General features: G+C 38.2%; 1 protein-coding gene across 1 annotated transcript in view; it reads right to left on the reverse strand.

Annotated features, from left to right (window-relative positions):
* larp1 (La ribonucleoprotein 1, translational regulator) overlaps positions 1-17,354 on the reverse strand; it is a 45,852-nt gene that overhangs the window by 25,501 nt on the left and 2,997 nt on the right. The window lies entirely within an intron of this gene.

Raw genomic sequence — 17,354 nt, forward strand, 5'->3', positions numbered from 1 at the left:
AGTGTATAATGGCCACGTAACAGCTTAATCGGGTATTTTGTACTTTAAGGGGCGGTTTCCCGGACAGGGATTAGACTAGTCCGAGATTAAAACATTTTTAAGAGCTGTCCAAACTGAAAACAACTTGAACTGACATATCTTAAAATACATCAGTGCCATTTGTTTTGCCTCAAAATGCACACAGGCAATATTTTTAGTAAGGCATGTTTGTTAAAACTAGTTATATTTCCTAATTAAACTAAGGCCTAGTCCTGGATTAAGCTGATCCCTGTCCGGGAAACCGCCCCTAAGAGCCGACTTCAAATAACAAATCATTTCGACTTTTGAACAGGGCCGTGCTCTCTCTTTTTCTCTGCCTCTCTCTCTACAAGCGCATCAGCGATCACATTGCTGTCATTAAAGTTTGAGCATACGGTACTTTTAAAACCCAATCGATCAAAGAATTGCAGAGGTATGACTTTATGAATCATTTGCAAATGTACGTCGCATATCATGTAAATACACGGACGTTTAACTGTGTGACATCGCAAATGACTGAAAAGTAATTATTTTATTCTTCTTTAAAACAACAATTATCCAGCGATTGTGGAACCATGATCAAAATAAACTATTAATAATATTTTAACGGCTTAACTTTTAACGTAGGTTTGAAAGGAACCTAAACAGTCCTGTGTCAATCATCTTTAAAATCTTATGGAAAACGTGTGTCTCCGTGCCTCTGCACCCATCCACAATATTTCTGGCATCTCTTCTCCTTCACTGCATTTTTTTCTGTTCTGTTCCTTGGAATTGGGGCGCGAGCCCGACCAAGATTCAAGCTGCCTTCGAGAACAACAAACCAAGTTCGTTTAGGCTACCATTAATTATTAAGACTAAATGGGCAGGCAAACCAGTGAAACAATGAAAGTAAAAAAACAATCTTACAAAATTGGTTTTACACGTCTATAGAAAAAATGTAAGTTTCCATCTTTAAAACATCATCAGGCAATGGTTTGCGGCCCACAAAAGAATACTGATGGAGTTCCTCTCACCCTACTCTCCATTCCTTAACCACATTGAGGTATTTTTCTGAGCATGAAGATGGTCAAAATGTGAAGAATTGAAACATGTGACTGTTAACATTGCTTGGTGCAAATTCGGCCTGCTATATGACAATACATTATACACGAGTCCGGGAACGAGATTACACGTGAGCGCAGATAACACGGAAACCATTACATTCTGTATTGTATAATAATACTAGCAGACACACTAAATGTTTTTTTTTTTGCCAAACTTGTGCAGCCCTTCTGCTGTAGACTAGGGCTGTCACTTTTTATTCGATATTCGAATATGCATTCGAACATGACGTGAAATATCCGTATTCGAACTATAAATAAACCATCCGTTTTTTTAAACGCCATATGTAGCGCATTTTTTACAGTTACACCTCGTAATAGGAAAGATGCTGAGAGTGAGACCAACGATGACAACTGGACCAACATGAACCTAATGTGCATGTCAAGATAGAATTATAGTTTGTGTATAAAATGACATTGTTTATAGTGTTAAATATTATAGCAGAATAAAAAGCTTGTGTTAATACGTTCGCATTATGAAATTAGCATGCATGAAGATAATTTCATAATTTTTACAACGCGATGTAAACTTTATACTAAACAACAACAGCATTTGTCTTGTAAACGGATTTGAAATGATCATGCGCTGACTGTCGCGCATCACATAGACGACAGAGTCAAGTGAGATCTGCTTTACTCAGCAGTAAGTTTAATTTCATCTCAAGTATCAAATGGTTTGTGCTCTCTATCATTAAAAACGGTCAATCAAACAGCACGCGCAGGGTTAATGTACTTGTCAATGACGGCTCACAAACGCACAGGATAGGATATGTATGTGTGCTTGACTTGTTGTCAATGAGATTACTTCTCACAAACACACTCAAGCGCGGGACATGTGTGCTTGTCAATGACGGGCATTAAATCCGCGGAATTCCAGAGTTTTCTGCCGAAATCTGCGGGCGTGAATTCCGTTTGGGACGCCTATATGCCTTACTCCTGAAGCTGTGTAAGTTTTCACGTTATTGTTTGTAACGGTTCTGAATCGTTTTGTATATATACAAGTTTGTTTTTCATAAGTTGATAACCTGCTGTTTCAAACATTAAGTAAAAAAAGTAATCCAGACAGCCCTGTTTATGACTGTCACTGTTAATAAGTTTGTGATTGAATCTCCATTACGGTGTTTTTTTAATGCGCGCGGGGCACCTAGATATTCGAATATATTACATTGCATGATATTCGAAATCCGTTCGAATATGATTTTTCCCAAAAGTGACAGCCCTACTGCAGACGATGTGGTTTAAAACTCCTGAAACACTGCCCAGCACCTCTTCGTATATGTACTGTAGCAGCAGTTACACCAGAGATCTAATGAAACTTGCGTCAAAACTGGGAACAAAATGACAAACGCACAACAATAACCCACACTCCTAACTTAACATTTCAACTTCCATGTTAACTGGAAGTTACTTAATGTGACATCAGATCATTTTGGATAGTAAACACGCCTAAAACATAAACCAGTGTTTTAATCTGCTTTTTCTGGTGAAAAACTGAATTAAAAATGCACTTTGTTTTTGCTTGTGAAAGAATAAATCCTACACTTCTGATGGGAAAGCTCAGATGTTTTTTGGGGGGAAAGCTGTTCGGTTGGTTCTTGTCACATGACCCCCGCTGGGGGCATTCAGAAAAGTTGAGATGTTTTAATTTGATGCGGTGCGGTTGCTTCCATTATGAGCGAGCATATCACATGTCATTTGAAACAACAAACTTGAGCGTGCAAAAGACGCAATATGTGAACGCCCCTAAAAGATTCTTTCCACGCTGCATCGCAAGAGAAGATATTTAGGGTGATGTGGATGAGAATTTGTGGCCCAACAGACAGAAACGTCAGGAGGTGTAGAAAGCACTGCATGTACAGCTTTCCCTAAGGAGATTGTCCTATGTTCACATTTCTGCTTTTGTGTTTTTTTCTTTGAGCTATGCAGTGCTTTTTTCCTTTCTGTATTGCAATGACATGGTCTGAGCAACAAATTACAGTACAAACAGTAAAAGCTTAAATGTGAATCTTGTCCAGTCTCTTGCAATCAAACGCCCACATACACAAAGGTGTAACCTTAACTAAACTTTAGCCATAATTTACATCAGAAAATCTCTTCAGAGTAAACTGTTATCTTAATAACATGACTAAGCAATTTGACTGTTTTATCTAGAGCTGCAACTATCGACTATTTTTTCAACCGATTAATCTATCGATTATTTTTTCGATTAATCGAATAGTCTAATGATTTTTTTATACATATAATTCCCCAACAAATAATAAATGTAACATCTGCCATTAACGCTAACATTTTATTTAAGCATTTTCTTAATTAAACAAACACACAAACCAAAATTTTCAACATGAAAAATAAAGTGGCAGTGCCACTTTAATAGAGGCATTATTCACCTTAAACAATAAAATAGGCATATATTAATATTTTAAACATTAGTTTATGATTAGTACATGCATTAACTCAGCATTAGTTCAGACTGAAGTAAAAATAAGTTCATTGTGATTCATGAACCCTTATATAAGATGTAATGGTTATATTATTACTGTTAATATTATTACTATTAGTAGTACTGCATTCTCATTTAACTTTAACATTTAACTTTTCTTAAGTTCCGGGTAAAAAACAAGTTCAGTTAGTATGATCTTCTAATATTTTATAAACAGCGTTTACGCCGCTGTTACTTTAAATAAACGCATGTCAGGAATACCTTACAAGACGAGCTTCTGTAATATCTGCGCACATATTCGCAAAAAAGACGTTCATTGGGAACTCCGCACTGCCAGCTGGCTTTCAGTGCACGCGGGCACATGCCTATCAGTTCTCAATGTGACAGTAACTTATTATTTCATAACTTCTTAATATAAAAACATGTCCTGCTCTTTATTTACTGTTTCAACATACTGCCCAGAAGCGATGCAATGTCACGTCTGTCAGGCGTCTCGCAGCTCGTATTAAACGAAGATGTAAACGCAGCTGTATTAAGCACAATATGTATTGATTCTATTGTTTATAGAGTAAGTGTATAAAAACTTACTGTAATAGTTCAAATTCTTACGCTGACGTCTCGTCATTTTGAGGTCGGAGAGCTCCAGGTTTTCTTCTTTTAAGATGATCATACGCTGACGTCTCGTCATTTTTAGGTCGGAGAGCTCCAGGTTTTCTTCTTTTAAGATGATCATACACAGGTGTTGCGATGCCATTTCAGTTTTACACAGTATGTGTTTTATTTGGTCTCTGCTTAAAGTATTCCCACACTTTTGATCGCGTTCTGTCTGTTTGGTATAACACTTGTATCACCCGGTCGGAGCTGAAGCCGCCTTCATTTCAAAATGTAAACAGTGCGACGCATCGACGCATTTCCGGCAAATCGACGTAATTACGTAATCGACTACGTCGACGCGTCGTTCCAGCCCTAGTTTTATCCATACATAATAATAATAAGTTACATTTATATAGTGCTTTTCTGCGGACCTCAAATAAATGAGGGAATCTACTCAACCACCACCAATGTGCAGCATCCAACGCAAATCTTGGGTACACCTTTACAGCGGGCGGTAGTGGGCGGTCAGAAAATTTAGCAGGAAACCTGCGGGGCCCGGTGGGAGTTTTTCATGTAATAGAAATGGGGTCACCACATTAAGATGAGAAGAACATTAAGCCAAACATTATGTGGCACATACCGTCCTTTCAAGTTCCTAGGGCTGGGCGGTATGAGCAAAAATTTATATCCCAGTATTTTTTTTAGGAATGCCGGTATCCGATATATATCCGGTATTTCTTACAAAAAGGATAAAATGTTACTTTAAAGTCAAAGCCTTTATAATGTTTGTGGCAGAAGTTGTTGTACTATAAAGTTGTAAACACTCCATAATAAACTATCTATTCCACTTCAAATCAAAACAAAAATTATATAACATGCAGTACCATATAAAAAATCATCTTTGTTAGAGCCTTTATATTACACGAAATGACTGTATCCTCATGTCCTTGATGGGTGGTAAATGTTTCTCATACCAAAGTTGTTTAGCTGGGTTTAGTTAACTTTATATACAAACCAGTGAAGTTCTTAATCATCTTTTTTTTTTACTTTGTTTTGTGCACATGGGCATTATCATGTAATATGATCTTTAATCTATAATTATAGAAAAGTGTCCTGCCCATACTATTGAAATTATTATCCATAAAATTAGAAACACACAATTCTCATTAATATACTGAACTGTCTGTAGCATTAAGATTTGTGTTCACAGAATTTACTAAAGTAGTCAAACCTCTTCATTAGAAGGGGGTGTCACAGTCCTTCTGTCCTTACAGTGTATTCCAGTCATAAAAACGGACAAACTTAAAAACATATGATCCAAAATAATTAAGTTTATAGAACAGATGTGGTTCTGGAATCTTAACTGAAGCAGCATAATCATTCGTTACTAATTCTAAAGTGACGTTTTAAAATTAAATAACGGAGACTTGTTTGTGGCTGTTATGCTTTAAATCTGAGGAAAAAGTTCACCACAAAATAAAACTCCTTCGGAGTTTCTGTTTCATCTACGCACTTGTCCCGTCGAACTAAAGTATAAACGCAGTATCACTCACCTGATATTGCTATAATAGTGATGAAAAAATAACTGCAATAGCGTATTAGATAAATAGGTGTTGTGATGGAGCGTCAGACATGTTGTTGGGATGAAAGCACACATATGCAGCAGTAACTTAATACCAATGATCTCTCTGTAAAAGCAGGTTGAGGAGACATTTTATTTTAGTCTTGAACTCAATTATTTCAATCCTCCGAGTGCATGCAGCCGCAGTTTTTGAATGTCCACATTCGAGGCGCATCCAAGCGTCACAGAGTTTCTGCGTGCTTCTCCATGTCGCGTACTTGCTGTGACGGGCGGGCTCGCGCAGAGCGCGTGTATGCACGCTTGAGTTGCATTAAACCATATCGATATGAACGGTATTGGCTAATTCCGCATCGCGTCGGGAACCCATATCGATATATCCGCTAAATCCGGTATACCGCCCAGCCCTACAAGTTCCTCAACTGTATTGTCTACGGTTTTATCAATGAAGTGGTATGTTTTGAAAGGAAATGCCCATGTAGTGAGATCCATCTGCTTTCTTCTTCTCATGCTAAGAAAATGTGTTTAAATGGGACATTTCACAAGACTTTTTAAAGATGAAAAATAGATCTTTGGTGTCTTCAGAGTACATATGTGAGGTCTTAGCTCAAAATATTATACAGATAATTTTTTATAGCATGTTAAGATTGTGTCACTCAGAAATTCCTCAAACCTTTCATTTCTTACCGGTTTGTCCATCATTCCCTTCATTGCACAAACACAGGAATAAATAGCTGCTATTCATGAATATCAGTCATGTGACCTTTTACGTCATTCCAGTTGCCCTCTTGAGTACCAGTAGGCTACTGACAAGCATTGGCTAGCTTGAAACGATTTACGGATTTCTTATCATTTACTAGGGGCACGAACGTGGCATCAATGATGGATCATGAAAACGATGATCATGTGGGTTTATTTATTTATTGTGGATATGGCGGCATTTGGATGTCTGGTTAGCGTTATAAGCGCATGTGGTAGTAAAAACTGGGTCTGGGGATGGGTGTTTGACGTCGTGTGTATGACATCAGTAACTTTACCATGCGTGATTCAAAAACAGATAATTCCGCGCAACCGCGCCGCAGCAACCCTCCGATCCGCGCAAAGCGGCAGCCCGCCAGCCCTCGAAGCCGGCCACACCTCACATCACTGAGGCACTATGGTTTAAAAGGATGCCGGGATTTTCGGAAATACAGTCAGTCAGGTGCAAAATGTACAGCGCCGTCAAAAGTTCAATGGGTTATCATCTCATATTTAAACATCAAATGTCAAGAGATACCAGAGAGCCATACGAGCATTAACATTACATCTTGACTGAGGTAAGAGGATGACACGACACAGCTAAACGCTAAAAATAAAGCAAAATACTTAAAGCTGCTTAATGTTATGAAGCTTGAGCTTTGACTGGACGCGTTTAAAATAGGTCAGTGTTGAAAAAATCGATTCACCGATTCTGAATCGATTTTCATATTATTTTCTAAAGATCGATCCGTAACTCAGAGGATCGATTTAATAATTAATAACTTAAACTTGCCGCGTCATTAAAATTAGGCTTGCGGCGATTAGATCACTTGCCCACCGCGACACCGTCTTTCATCGTCGTTTTGATATTCTCTTGTAATTAAATCATTTAGTTTTGTTAGAGAGAGCAAACACTAAGAACTGAATGTGTCTGCTGCCTGAATTCAGCAGAGCTGAACGCGCGTCACATCACAGAGCAGCAGGTGTCAGATTTCATTTATTTCTGTCAGTGTGCGAGGCAGGCTGACTTACCAGACGATGTCAGAACTAGGCATGGGCCGGTTACCGGTTTCAAGGTATACCGAGGTTTAAAACAGTCAAGGTTTCAAAACCACTAAAATGTTCTGTTATACCGTCTCCAAGGTATGAGCTGTGCTTATACAAAATTCATTAAATCATGAAGTCATGTGATTGATTTGATGTTTACATTTAATATACATTACGAAAATATTATATATGTGTTGAAAGCATATTATAATTTAAAGGCTTTATTGTACCTGGCATTTGAAAATAACACATTTTAGTGTTGCAATGGCAATACCGCAACACCGTGAAACCGTGGTATTTTTGCTAAAGGTTATCATACCGCCAGAATCTTATACCGGCCCATGCCTAGTCAGAACCCGCATGCTACTCGTTTTTGTTATAATATACATATATGATTTTTAATACAAGCGAGATGGTTTTGTTGTTGTGTTTATAATCAAGAAAAACAATAAACCCATTATTCACGCAGCGCTTTATGGAGAAGTATCCGGTTGCTCTGCTTAAGGACTGGCGGGTTCTGTGAGAATTACCTGCGCACATTGACTCAAGCACTTAATTAAACCAACTGTTGCACTCGCATTACACGCAAATTCATACATGATATAATGCAGCTTACGCAAGCGTTGCATTTAAACAGTTGTGTAATTCAAAATTGAAAGTTAAATGCGCACGTCTGCATGCGCATTTATAAGCCCACCGGTGGGAAAATTCCGTCACCGCAGCAACCCTAGATTGAATTCACGCATGCATGCAGTGTGGAGGGACATTAAAACAATGAACATGGCGGTCAGTAACGTTAAGCAAGCGGTTGTTTTGAAAACTCCAGAAATGCAAATAGTATCAATGTTGCATAACTACAGTCCTGTAATTCAGGCATAGATATATACACTAGATGTCGCCTTGGGGCTCTGAGCATGCGTCAAAACCGCCGCCATCTTAGAACAGGGGTCTTGTCATTGGAAGTATCTAGGTAAAGCAGCTATCTCCGCCTGTACTTCGAATTCATGAACGATGCCGGACTTTTGTGCTGCGCATGGATGAAAGGGCTACTAGCACTATGCATTACAGTTAGAAAAAGTAAATTTTCATAAAATTAAAACTTTTATTTTTTCCTGGACTAAACGCTAAATACATGTCTGACTGTTGAAACGAACCAAAAGAAAACAAAGAAATCACGTTCATGATGATTTATGGTGATTTTATTTCTGTTACACCATTGCCTACAATGATGCAGGATTCCCCTGTTTCAAGATGGCAGCTCTGTTTGACGCATTCGGTCCAATGAACTGCTGTAGCCAAGGCGACATCTAGTGTACATATTAGGCTTGTTGCGATAGTCGGTGAAACGGTGATTACCGGTGCTTCAGCCTCTCACCGGTTGGATCACTTGCCCACCGCGACACCGTCTTTCACCGTCGTTTTGATATTTTCTTGTAATTAAATAATTTAGTTTCATTAGAGAGAGCAAACACTAAGAACTGAATGTGTCTGCTGCCCAAATTCAGCGCGTCATCACAGAGCAGCGGCTGCGGGTGTCAGATTTCATTTTTTCCTGTCAGACTGCGGCGAGCTGACTGACCAAAGATCATGGCAGAAGCCGCGTGCTTACTCGTTTTTGTTATAATATACATATATGATGTTAAATATAAGCGAAATCGTTTTGTTGTTGTGTTTTTCATTAAGAATAATAATAAACCCATCATTCAAGCAGCACTTTATGGAGGAATAGCCGGTTGCTCTGCTTGGGACTGGCGGGTTTCTGTCAGAAGTACCTGCGCACATTGACTCAGGCACTTAAACCAGCAGTTGCACTCGCAATTGCACGCAAATTCATACGCGATTTAACGCAGCGTACGCAAGCGCTGGATTTAAACAACAGTTGCATCTAATTCAAAAGTGAAAGTAAAATGCGCACGTCTGTTTGTGCATTTATAAGCCCCTCCCACCCGGTGAAACCGGTATCACCGGGTTTGTCACGTGCTGATTAACCGGTGGGAAAATTCTGTAAACGCAACAACCCTAGTACATATCTATGTAATTCAGGTAACAGCTGGAAAAAATGCTTTTTTTCAAAAACACTAATCTAAATCTCTCAGATCGGATCAGATCGAATCATGATAATCGGAATCGAATCGATCCTTAAAATTTGAATCGAAACCCAGCCCTAGTTTAAAAGTTTTATGTTTATGATGCACATCCTCAAAGGGAGTCAAACTTTCTATTTTTTTAGATAACTTAGTTGAAAACTTAGTTAGTCTTGCATTTTATGCAGATAGATGCACGTTGTACATTTATGTTGTGTAAAGGCTTAATATTATGCAGAGTGCGTCATATAGAAAATGCTTCGGTTTGTGTTTATTAACCCTTTAGTTTCACTTCATCACGCAGCTTTTCCTGTTAGAGGTTTCTGTTAAAAACATTTAATTAATTAATAATCTAGTATATGTTCATTGTTCTGTCATAGTTTCTTCAAAATTAAGTTTTATTTGAGTGTTTTTAATAAAAATATTTTCATTTTCACCATGATGTGTACGCCCCGCCCCATTGATTGCCCTGCACCCAGTTAATCGAGTACTCGTTCTTCAAACCTATGGATTAATCGAAATGAAAAAATGACAAATGCATATCCCTATCATTTACTGTCTATGATTCTTACGGATATGGGAAATGGCTACGAAAGACAACATTTCACACCTCGACTGTCATGAAAAGAAACGCTACTTTAAAAAAAATATCTTGGTTAGGGTGTGATGCCCACTTGATCCCTGATGCGTTCTTCCAGCCATTGTCCGCTGCTACTGAACTACCACTATTTTTACAACACTAAGGCACGACACAACATGAAACTTTGCTCTAAGTATCACCTGGATCTCTACACATGAACGCAAGCATTGAGAACAGTGTTTGTGTACACAGAGTTTACTAAAAAGAAAGGTTTTGAACAACTGACTTTGGATGTTATGGTGTCCGCTCACCATCTTTGCCGGACATAAAGAATCGATCTCTGAATGCGAAGAATCTCATATGAGGCTCCTTTTTCAACTAGAAGGTCAATAGTTTTTCACTTGCGACAAAACAACGAATTATCTGTGCATTTATATGGAACTATGCTTTAGGAGCTATCCTTCGTTACTCTCCTCCCTCCTTACGTCGCATTCGTAGATTGACTGGCAAGATGGTGGCGAGTGGACACCGTAACAGCCAAAGTCAGTTGTTCAAAACCTTCTTTTTAGTAAACTCTGTGTACACAAACAATGATCTCAATGTTCGAGTTCATGTGTAGAGACATAGGATGTTGTGTCGAGCCTTCTTATTGTTGTAAATAGCGATTTTGATGCTCACAACATAAAAACATAGCTTCTAGTTCTTTTGCGACCACTTCAGCTACTCAAAATGGCAGAAGACAAGTTTGAGATGTGAGTGACGTCAGCTGATATTCATGAATAGCCTGAAGAATAATAAGTGAACTCTTCTGAAGCATTCTGAAGATTCCTCAAATGAAAGCTTAGAGTCTCTACTTTCTGCAGATATGCATCACTTTGACATATCTTTTATTGTAAGAAAGTTATTTACACTTAATTTACACTATCACCCCCCCATATTTTTTATATGATTTAATATTCACATATTTCATATTTGTCAAATATGACAAACATGGGCAAGTCTTATATCAAATGAAAGCTCTCATTCTCAGGAATAAGGGTACAGCATTATTTTTTTTCTATTATCAACACATATCCAACAATCATCGAATGAATAATAAGGTAAAAAATGGTCTTTTGTAAACATATGTGAAACTTGAGTGTGAACTGCCTCAGATAGCACATATAGCCACAAATGATACATCATCTTTTATTTTAGGTCCTACTCTAAAAAATGAGTCCATTCACAGCATTTTCTTTGGTTGTGTGCATATATAATCCCTTGCTATTTATTATATGTGCAAAACAAAAAATTAATATTTATATGAAAAATGTATTTTCACACCCTTCAGTAAAATAAGAATATCTTTTGAATGCGACATGCTAAAGAGTTCATTCTTTTTTTGGGTGTTTACTGTCTGCTGCTGCTAACAACCAAAACTGTCTGCAGTCTGCTAGAGCACAGAGAACCAGAGTTATAAACTATCAAAACAGTATTTACAACATAAAAAAGAAAATTTGGTGTTTCATCATATGAAAAACAACATAAATAACAAAATTTGTCACAAACAGCAGCTTTTTATGTAACTTCAAAGGGTTTTCTTTAAAATGATATAAAGAAATTGCATTTATTCCACTGTATGTGGTTATGGGGACACTTCAAATGTTTTTAGGCAGAAATTGTATACAAAAAGGGTATTATTCCTCCATTCAGTTGGAGTAAAATAACTTTTGCATAGATTATGAAAGAGAAAAAAATATTTTTTCATCTATAAGCTGGCAATTGCTGGAATCAAACTAAACTGTCTGCAGGGACCTGAGATACCCAGGGCCAGAGTTATATACTTTCAAATAAAAACTTTAGAAAAAAAACATAAAGCGCCTATTTATTTTTGTGTTTATTAGAGGACTGATATCACATACAACCATGTTTACCACTTTCAACAGTGTTTTATGTAATTTCAAAGGGTTACCTGTAAAAGATACCAAACTTTTGTATGTAAACCTCTGCATGTGGGTATGGGAAGCTTTTGAAATTGGGTAGGCCAAATCCAGGCGAAAATCCCCAAAATAGCTTCAGGGTGGAAGTTAAATGACAGACAGACAAGCTAATTAGTTTCTCCAACAGGGCTCAAAATTAACTTTTTTATTTGGTAGCACTGGTGCTCCCAACTTTAAAGAGTTAGGAGCCCCAGCAAAAATTTAGGCGCATCCATCCAAAAATTTAAAGGCACCAAAACTACAATGTATATGTTAATAGATTTATTTTATTAAAAATAAAACCCCACCATGGCCAGCATTTAAAATTTGGTCTTCTATTTATTTTATTTTTTTGCTGCATAGATTCCAAAATTAATACCCAAATGCTGTTGAAATAGTATAGCAATAATAATTTAACAATTACAGGTAAAATGATTAAGATTACCATAGGAAATCTAGCAAACACGTAAAACACTGATTAACTGGGACATTACAAAAGTGACGTTAATATAGAAGGCTAATATATATATATATATTGGTATTTTAACTGCATTACCAGGATGCTATTACTACTAAATAGGCAATGTTTTAAAAAATACTATAAACACATACCATCATTGTCGTGTTCCACATCAACATGGACCACAAGGATGTTTGTCGGATGTCCATTTACCAGCGCATGCGCACATACATCAAACACTCTTTGACAGACAGGTCGGTGTCTCCATCAATAATGAACACATTTATCTTGACACTACTTGTGTTTTTGGCACTTTCGCCATGTTTAAGCAAGGTCTGGCGCTTAAAATGTTTTGATTCCGCCACCAACGCCGTTGTACAGGATTTACAGTAAACACAGTAAGTTACATCAAGCCATTCTCATAGCGGACACACTCGTAATCTTTAAACCACTCTCTCCGAAAGGTTTAACGTCAAGTCTTATTTTCCAGTGGTGGAGTCGCATTTGAATCCGGATCGTCGTCATTAATTAGAGTAGTAACATTGGCTGTAATCGGCTCGTTCTCGTCACGCTCGTGGTTCGTCTATCACATTTTCGCGCTTCACGTACCAACGTAGCACGGCAACAAGGAATGACTGACGCTCATATTAGCCAATCTGCGGTCTTCATTAAAACGTAAGAACTTAATGGTGAAATTTGATTGGTTATGTAACGTTGGAGAGAACACTGAACCTGGGACAGCAGCACGCAGCATCACAATCTAAATCAAGTCGCACCACACAACAAAAAGGGCAGTCGCACAAATGCTCCCAAATATATTTTAAGGTCGCACAGATTAAATTTCGGTCGCATATGCGACCAAAATAGTCGCAATTTCGAGCCCTGCTCCAACTATGCATCGTACTATGGTTGTTCAAAGCGAGTCATGTTTTTGTTCGGGAAACGCACCCATCCGCAGAGTCCTTCACAAAAACAATCCGGTTGAATGAGTTTTCAGCTACCTCTGAATATGATCGAAAGTAGACGACCTCAAAAAGTTAAACAACCCTGTTTACACCTGTATTTAGCATAATCCATTTGTGATCCATTTGACCAAAACTCATCTTAATACCAGATGTAAACAGTCTCAGTGACCACGTTTACATACCCCCTCATAATTCGAGATTGACCGATACTCATTTTTTTAAACCAATAACAAATATTTGGATGCTTATGTGCCCGATAACCGATATGCTGAACCGATTTTTATTTACCGTTATACTTCTGGTTTTGACATAATTACTACAACACGACTGAACTGAACAAACCCTTATAATAATAATCATCATCATCATCATCATCATCATAATCACTCTCTTTGCATACAAAGTCATTAATAGAGGGGTCTGAAAGAGTGAAGAATAATATTAATTTAATGAATAATGTAGAAACTATATTCCCAATACATGGACCATTCCAAACACCCCTATCATTTCGTCAGAAATGGACTGATTTAAAGTCGATGCTGCAATTGCCAGGTAATGGAGCGGAAGAGAGAACAGTACAGCGGAGTTGGCTGCATATTGTACATAGTTTAGAGAGTAAAACAGGTGGATTAAGTGCCTTTTTTGAGATATAATATCATTGTCTTGACCAGCAACCTGTAGCCTTCAGCAATCCAACCAGTAGTTAGCAAAGAGATTTTACAAATAATATCACTGACTGGAATAATACATTCAGGAAAGTAACAAACAAAACGGCTTATGTATCATTGAATTTCTTAACTGGTAATGTTATTTGATGTCAAAATAATTAATATTGTGTTGTTATAGCTTATGAAATGGCTGTTGACAGTGCTGTTTATCTATGCATTTACTCACGCATTAACTGTATCAAACTGTGACCACTTGCGGAGGTAATAAATAAATAAATAATTAATATCCACACTCCACAGACATTTATTTAGATATTTTAGCAAAATAATGTTTATCTGGTAAATGTTAATATAACTTTGGGTAAATCTTGTTAAAAGTTAGTTACATGTGGTGGCTGTGCTTCAGCCTTCAACCCCGGTAAGTGAGCAGTAATATGAACATGATTTTAAAATGCTAATGATAAGCATAAATAACAGAAAAACGAATTTCATTTAGCGTTTTTAATTCCACAAAGCATTAATTCATGGCTGTTTTATTCATGCAAAACTAACGCAAGTAAACCCCCCCTCCCCCGGCACGCATCAAAAACCCACCGTAATGGAGATTCAATCACAAAATTATTAAAAGTGACAGTCATAAACAGGGCTGTATGGATTACCTTTTTACTTTATGTTTGAAACAGCAGGTTATCAACTTATGAATACAAAACTTATATATGAAAAAACAATTCAGAACAGTTAAAAACAATAACGTGACAACTTAAACAGCAGCAGGAGTACAGGAGCCCAAACAGAATTCGCGCCCGCAGATTTCAGCAGAAAACTCAGCGGAATTCTGCGGATTTAATGCCCGTCATTGACAAGCACACATATCCCGTGCTTGAGCGTGTTTGTAAGAAGTAATCTCATTACTGAGTTAAACAGATCTCACTTGACTCTGTCGTCTATGTGACGCGCGACAGTCAGCACATGATCGTTTCAAATCCGAACGTATTAACGCAAGTTTTTTATTCTGCTATAATGTTTAACACTTATAGCAGTGTTAAATATGCATTTTACATTCAAACTATAATTCTATCTTGACATGCACATTAGGTTCATGTTGGTCCAATTTGATTCGCTCTCTTGAGCACAGTTGCCGTCGTCGGTCTCACTCTGATCCCGGATTTCCACCGACTGCGGAACGGCTGCGGATCCACTGCGGAACGGCGGCGGAGTCAATCGGTTTCCATTCAAGTCAATGTGTGTATTTCCACTGACTGCGCTCCGAATCCATCACAGCTCTGGCCATCCGCAGCCCTCCGGGCACAAATACGCAGAGCTTCTATTTTTGACGGATGCCGGACAACTCCGCAGGGCGGAGCCATGACTTTATCGCGTGATCATACCTGAATAGGCCTGTCACAATAACAAATTTTGCTAGGCGATAAATTGCCTCAGAATTTATCGCGATAGACGATAACATTGATGCTCCGGGACCATTATAATAATGCAGATACACCTTTTCAAAGATCTAGAAACTTTTATTTCTAAACAATAAGTAATACTGGAACTGGAAGACATTTTAAATAACCACAAGAAATGAACAAAATAACAGGATGATTGCGTTTTAGGTGCATGCATGTTTGTCGTGTTGCCACTTTTAAGTGCTACGTTTTTAACACAAATGCGACATAACGGCTCGTTCAGGTTTAGTGGTTCACCTCGGTCATTAGGTTTAAATCCAAAGTACTCCCACACTGGAGCTGTAGCGTTTGGTTTTGAAACTTGGCTGTTTACACTTGGTATTAAGATGTGTTTTTGATCAGATCACAAGTGGACGAGAGAGACATATCACATTTACACCTGGTATTTAAATCCATCTCTTTTGTCCACTTTCGACCGCATCTGTCCTGAATACTGTGAGGGGTGGTCTGTCGAGACGGTGGGCGAGTCTCTCCGCTGTCATTTGAACGCCAGCGGGAGTAATTATGAGTTTATATGGACGCAAACTAATATTATATCCACTGCTTGTTTAGCAAGTAAACATGCTGCACAGTATTTTCTACATGTATATGTTAGAGCTTTCTCTGAATTTTCAGCGCAATTGATGAAATAAGATCGCGCAACTTTCACACGCTTGCAAAATGAAACTGCGGAGATCACCCGCTTTAGTTTATCAATGAAAGGCTAAAAATAGCACTGTTCACCTTGTGTCAGAAAAGTCAGAAAAGACGTAAAACATTGTGATCCGATCGATAAAAACTAGTGTTTTTCTCCTGCTACACTTCTCACGCGGCGCTCATCCTCCTCAGTACTCCTACTGTGATAGGCTACGTCAGGAGTCCCCCCTCCCCACACAGATCATGCGACTGACAAATGACTGACGAGGGTTCACTCCTTGTCACTCGTTGCACGGAGCGGTCATCCAGTCTCTTTGGTAGAGAGAGAGAGACAAGGAAAACAAACAAGCATGCAAATGTGAATTATCGCGGCCTAAAAAAATGATCGAGCTCATTTTATTTACCGTGCGATTAATCGATTTATCGTTTATCGCGACAGGCCTATACCTGAATACGCGAGAACTCGTGGTTTTTTTTATTAAATATTTGCAATACAAACATTACAAACACACACAAATAAAGTAACAACAAATAATAGACAAGAACAGAGCCAGTGGGAGTTTCAAATAAATACATTAAAGATAGAGCATAAATAAATGTTTTAGCAGCCTTCTTATTTTTTTTAATTTTGGATGGATATGATGTACTGCTCTGTCTACACGAGATCTCGTGTTGTGATCTGGGCTGGTTTGTAAAAATGTCATAATTCAACGGAATAATGGGCAGAGACAGAACTACGTATCGAGCGATCATCACGTGAATTTGCGAGACCTCATGGGTCCTCGTCACTTCAGCATGCAGCCGCTCTGCAACAAATACGGATCTGGTGGGTATTGGCGGATGGTGGAGTGCGGAGCCGTAAGGCAGTGGAGCTGATCTGCAGCCGCTCCGCAGTCGGTGGAAATCCGGGGTGAGCCTCCTTCCTATTACGAGGTGTTACTGTAAAAAATGCGCTACATATGGCATTTAAAAAACCGGATGGTTTATTTATAGTTCGAATACGGATATTTCACGTCACGTT

Source organism: Paramisgurnus dabryanus, chromosome 18 (genome assembly GCF_030506205.2).
Source record: "Paramisgurnus dabryanus chromosome 18, PD_genome_1.1, whole genome shotgun sequence".
Taxonomy (NCBI): Eukaryota; Metazoa; Chordata; class Actinopteri; order Cypriniformes; family Cobitidae; genus Paramisgurnus; species Paramisgurnus dabryanus.